Consider the following 6,604-nt stretch of genomic DNA (forward strand, 5'->3'; position numbering starts at 1 on the left):
TTTCTCCTGCAACGAGGTATGGAATGTAAACATCAGGCCCTGTGATGGGAAGTGTCCTTGGAGTCTTACTGATTCCCAGGGGCCTAAGCTGAGAACCATGAGCAACCCACGCACAGCTGTCAGGGGGTGGAATCTGCCGGCCCCCGGGGCGGACACAGCCCCAAGGGGGCTGACCCTGGCCAGCCCCCCTGGGTGGTACTCACAGGTTGTTTACCACAGGTAACCTATCTCTGCCTTACACATAACTTGGGGCCAATCTATACTGTCTACTTCTGCCAGCCCCAGGCTGGTTGTGGACGCCCCCTCTGGGGCCTATAAAAGCTATTGCACTACCCTAATAAAATTGTACTGATGCACAGATGCCTAAAAGCTGCTGTCTCGAGTCGTCAGTACCCCGATCTCGCCTCTCGCCAGCCTCCGTACCCCAACAGACCTTGGCATTGAAGTTGGACATGGTTTTGAAGTCCCTGCTTTGTGGCGTTTGGTAATGGTTGGACCATTATCTTGATGCTTTTTTGTTTCAGATTGAAATGATTTGATGTTGCTGTGAGATATGGTTAAAGCTCTGCTCTACCGTGGGGATACATAGTGCCTATGTGGCCCCTGACTGTAGTTGCATCCTTTTTATAGAGTACATCCATTGGTGAAATGACCACGGGAGATGTGGAGTTATCATCTCACTGAAGATTTTACAAAAGCTGTGTTTTGCTGCCCACCACAGGTGTCTGTGCTACTAATGTGCAAGTGGGAGGAGTGGCTGCCATCTCTTGAAGCTGTGCTACTCTTCAAGGCCCATTTTGCCAGGTTGGGGAGCTGCAGAGAGGACACCTGAGGAAGGTCAGCAAAGATAAGTGTGGAGTCCTGCATGTGGGGTGGAAGAGAAAGAATTATTGGATGTTGTGTGTTGTGTCTTTCATCCAGCTGTGTTCTAAAATATCTGAGAATAAGTGCTTGCTTGGTAGAGTGTTTCTGTTTCATCTATTATATATACAGGCTTCTAGGCTATAACCTCAAATCCTAAATAGAGCTACGTAAGGTTTTTAGTCAAAGCTAAACTTACAAGCATTTTCTGGAACTGGGGCGATTTCATTCTTGGGTATACCGGTTTTAATGTCGCTGAAAATGTTACTAGTAATATTACAGGGGTATTTACCAATAATATTACAAGCAATGGAAGTACTGCTTTATCCACTGCATTGATGAGGGTTATCCTGCCCAGAACTGAGATGCCAGACTCTTGTTCAGAATTTTATTCACGTCACACTGTGGCATTTCTGGTGTGTGTGATCCTAGGTCTTCTAATTTTTGATTTTATAATACGTCTAACATTCTGTGTGAAAAATTCGAGTGCAATGCCTGTAAGAACTAGGAAACTCTCTGTGTCCAAAACTAAGCTAACTCAGGGGCACAGCAGGGAGGTACCACTACACCTCCCTCTTCAGATTCTGGGAAAACTGCCAATGTTCCTAGTGGGAATGATAACACGGCAGGATTGGCAGGATTCCCAGGAGTACAGAGAAATAAAGCCAGGATGTTCCCTCTACTAATAACACTAACTCAGCCAGTTTGAATCCCCAGCCAGCAGATCAGAACCCTGTTACCTCTAAGGCAGATCTGAACTCACAGGCCTCAGGTCAGACCCTCAATGATTCAAACCCTCCAGTAGACACGTCAAAGTCTGTCACAGCGTAGCAAGACTTTGTGGCTCCTGCTAAGGCGAAAGCCAAGACGCCATATTTGATAAAGTGTGATTCAAAAGACGATGTAAGAGAGGGGACCTCTGGTGAGCAAGAGGAGGAAGAGGAGACATATAGTCTCCAGGACTTGGCGAACATGCTCAGATCCCAGTACTCTGATGAGAGAAGTGCTGTGAGGTTGGCTGCCAAGAAAGAGGATGGTTCTAATGAGTTTAAGAGTGCTCTTAGGAAAGTTCTGTCTCTAGACCAGGGACATCCAGATCAACAAGAGGAAGAGGAGAAGGATGACATCCAGGATATCCTTCCCGAGATGATCTGCCATGGGCTGCCAAGAAGTGGAACACCATTGAGCAGGGAATTAAGCTTCTGAAGGAGTTTGCTGTGAAGGAAGTGCCCTATGGAGATCATGGCACACATGAGCCTGATGACATTCCTCTTGGAACAGGTCTCATGAAGAAGCTTATTAAGCTTGCTCCTTCATCCTATGCTTACATCTTGGCTAGCAAATTTCTATCAAGGAGTGATAATGGAAGGTCTTTCACTGTTGGTGAATTCACTGACCAGCTCAGGAGACAGAGGACAGCTTGTCACATTCTGCCATAGTCTCTGCTGTAAAGACTATGACTACAGATATGAAAGAGATAAGGAATGACATCAAAGACAGCATGTAAGAACTGAGTTGCTGTCTACAACTACCTGAAGGGACATTGTAGCCAGGTGGGGGGTGGCCTCTGCTCCCAGGCAACCAGTAATAGAACAAGGGGACGCAGTCTGAAGTTGTGCTGGGGAAACTATAGGCCGGATGTTAGGAGGAAGTTCTTCACAAAGAGAGTGATTTGCCATTGGAATGGGCTGCCCAGGGAGGCGGTCGAGGCACTGTCCCTGGAGGTCAAGAAAAGACTGGATGAGGCACTCGGTGCCGTGGTCTAGTTGACTGTATAGGGCTGGGTGATAGGTTGGAATGGATGATCTTGGAGGTCTCTTCCAACCTGGTTGATTCTATGATTCTATGAAGGAGGATCGTAAAGCCTCCATTTCCAACCTGGTAAAGGATACCATTCCTACATCATCTGAATGGGTGCATGTTTCTGCCATCAGGAACAGACGCCCACCTCCTGCAAGGCAATTCCACCCCAGGAGGAGACAAATTCCACCTAGACATCAGCAATCACGTGCGTCACTGTGGATAATTCTGCGTGACACATACGGGGAGAACATGAACAAGTAGGATGGTCAACCTACTTCAGTTCTTTCAAAGAGAGTCAGGGAACTGCAGAGTGGCAGAAACAAAGGCAGCAATGCCAGAAAAGTAGCTGTCACTTCTGCAGCTCCCCAGAGCAACTGCAATTATTCCAACAATTGCAATTTCTCTCACAACAACACCAATCATTGTGTACACCCTACATGCCATGTTCAGCATTAGGGGTGCCCTGCCTCCAGCCAGGAGGAGGAAAGGGATAGTGGAGAAAACTGAATCTATTGGAATGTATTCATTAGGTGGCCTGGCAGTTCAAAAGGTCGGGAATACAGGGCTTTATTTGACACAGGTTCTCAGTGTACTTTATTGCCATCAAATTGCAAACGGACAGAGTCTATCACTGGTGGATCTCAAGAGTTAACCAACTTGCAGGCTGAAATTAGTTTAACTGGTAAAGAGTGGAAGAAAAATACTATTATAACTGGTCCTCATGCGCCTTGCATTCTGGGAATTGACATTTTGAGACAAGGTTGTTTCAAAGATCCTAAGGGTCACAAATGGGCTTTTGGAATAGCATCTGTAGAGATTGAGGATGGTAAATTGAAATTGTCCATTAGACCTGAAATTTCAGGTGAATCTGCAGTTGTGGGACATCATGACATAGAGGATCTGGAGGTGCCAACTGCTACTCAAACTGTGCACCACAGGCAGTACAGAAATAACCATGACTCTTTATTGCCCATTCATCAGCTGATTCGTCAACTGGAGAGTCAGGCTGTCATCAAGAAAGCTCATTCACCTTTCAACAGTCCCATCTGGCCTGTGCATAGACCTAACAGAGCCGGGACAATGACAGTTGATTTCCGTGGCCTCAACGAGGTCAATCTACCCATGGGCGTAGCTGTGCCAGACATGCTGGAACTCCAGTACAAGCTCAAATCGAAGGAGGCTAAATGGTATGCTACCATAGACATTGCTAATGCTGCCTTCTCTATTCCCATAGCAAAGGAGTGCAGGCCTCAGTTTGCATTCACCTGGAGAGGAATCCAATACCAGTTCAACCGTTTGCCTTAGGGGTGGAAGCACAGTTCAACCATCTGTCACTCAGTCATCCACAATGCACTGGAGAAAGGTAAAGCTCCAGAGCACATCCAATACATCGACGACATCATTGTGTGGGGCCAAACTGCTGAGGAAGTCTTCGAGAAAGGTAACAAAATCATTGACTTTCTGGTGCAAGCAGGTTTTGTCGTTAAGAGAGACAAGGTCAAATGACCTGCCAGAGCAATTAAATTTCTGGGAGTGCGGTGGCAGAATGGTTGCCGTCACATTACACAGGATGTCATAAACAATGTCTACACCATGGCAGTTCCCACCAATAAGAAGGACACTCTATCTTTCTTGGGTGCAGTGGGATTTTGGAGACTACACATTCCTGGTTTCAGTCAGATTGTCAAACCTCTGCATGATGTAACTCGTAAGAGACACAATTTTGAGTGGGGACCTGAACAACAAGCAGCCTTTGATCAGATCAAACGAGAAGTAGTCCATGCAGTGGGCTTGGGACCTGTGCGATCTGGTCCAGACATTAAGAACATTCTGTACACGGCTGCCAGTGACAATGGTCCAACTTGGAGCCTTTGGCAGAGACCTCCAAATGAGACACGTGGTCATCCACTTGGTTTCTGGGGTTCAGAGGCAAATTACACTCCAACAGAGGAAGAGATACTAGCAGCCTATGAAGGAGTGAAAGCAGCTTCTGAAGTGATTGGAACTGAATCACAGTTGCTTTTAGCTCCTAGATTGCCAGTTCTAAACTGGATGTTGAAAGGCAAAGCTTCATCACCACATCATGCTACAGATGCAACCTGGTCTAAATGGATGGCTTTGATAACCCAACAAGCACGAATGAGGAATCTTGATCGACCTGGTCTGGTGGAGGTGATCACCAACTGGCCGGAAGGCACAGACTGTTCCAAACCTCCAGAGGAGAAAATAACCTGTGCTGAGGAAGCTCCTCCCTATGGTGATCTCTCCGATCAGGAAAAGAACTATGCTTTGTTCACAGATGGTTCCTGTTGTCTTGTTGGGAACAAGCGAAGATGGAAGTCAGCAGTCTGGAGTCCTACCAGGAGAGTTACCGAAGCGAGAGATGGAGAAGGAGAATCCAGTCAATTCGCTGAGGTAAAAGCTGTCCAGCTTGCTCTTGATGTGGCTGAATGTGAGAATTGGCCTATCCTTTACCTCTACACCAATGCATGGATGGCAGCCTATGCTCTGTGAGGTTGGCTGAAGGACTGGAAAATGAATGGTTGGCAGAGGAAAGCAAAGCCTATTTGGTGTACTGATCTATGGCAGGACATTGATGCACTACTGGAGAGAATTCCAGTGAAGGTTTGGCACGTAGACGCACACATTCCTAAGAGCAGAGCTACTGAGGAACACCAACACAACCAGCTGGCAGACCAAGCTAATGAGATATCTCAAGTTGATACAAACTCTGGTGTTGACGTTGATTGGAACACCGAGGTGAACTGTTCTTAGCTCGGTGGGCCCATGATTCATCTGGACATCAAGGCAGAGATGCAACATACCGATGGGCACGCGATTGGTCAATAGACTTATCCATGGACGCTATCACCCAAGTCATCCATGACTGTGACATTTGTGCTGCTATTAAGCAGGCTAAGCAAATCAAGCCCTTATGGTATGGTGAGAGATGGTCAAAGTACAAGTATGGTGAAGCCTGGCAGATTGACTATATCACTTTACCTTGATCTTGTTCTGGCAAGCAGTATGTGCTGACAATGGAAGAGGCCGGCACCAGATGGCTGGAAACCTATCCAGTTCCACATGCTACTGCACGTAACACCATTCTTGGCTTGGAAAGAGAAATCATGTGGAGACATGGAACTCCAGAGAGAATCGAGTCAGAAAATTGCACTCATTTCAAGAACAATCTTGTGAAAAACTGGGCCAAAGAGCATGGTATTAGGTGGATCTATCACATACCCTACGATGCACCAGCTTCACGGAAGATTGAACGCTATAACGGTTTGCTGAAAACCACCCTAAAGGCCATGGGGGGTGGAACTGAAAAACTGGGACAGACATTTAGTACATTTATTGGGGAAGGAGCTGACTGGCCTAGCTACCTTATCAGCTCTATCATTCCTTGTCCTAGTCCAGAATCTAGCTAGTGACTTGTAATGTGGATTACATCATGTTCATGCTCTCATTGAGACAATGTCTCAGCTCTAGTAAAAACCGTGCTAGTCTTTCCCTTTTTGGTGCTTTTAGTGTCTGCATGGCATTCTTTGGATGAGTGGGCAACAATACCCATTCTGTGATTTTCTGCTCATTGTCAGTGGGACTGGCATTTCTGCTATTTCCTAGCAATCTCCCTCTCTTTCTTTTTGCCACTGAGCAATGGGTGCAAAAGGATGTTGCTGCCTATTGACATGTACAAGGAATTAATCAGTAGGGCAACGGGTGAATACCCCGGTCAGGAATTATTTGCTATCGTCTTGAGTGCGAACTGTTGTTGGGTGCTTAAAGAGATGCGCTGCACACCTCCATGCCCTGCAACAGGGGCTAAGTCTTCATTGGTTATTGTCATTATCTTTTCCATGAACTTTTTGACATCTGGCATTGTTTTCAAGTCCGTGTATAAGTCAGGCATTTTGAAGTCTGATTGTGGCCTCAGTAA

Source organism: Pogoniulus pusillus (genome assembly GCF_015220805.1).
Source record: "Pogoniulus pusillus isolate bPogPus1 chromosome W unlocalized genomic scaffold, bPogPus1.pri SUPER_W_unloc_1, whole genome shotgun sequence".
Lineage (NCBI taxonomy): Eukaryota > Metazoa > Chordata > Aves > Piciformes > Lybiidae > Pogoniulus > Pogoniulus pusillus.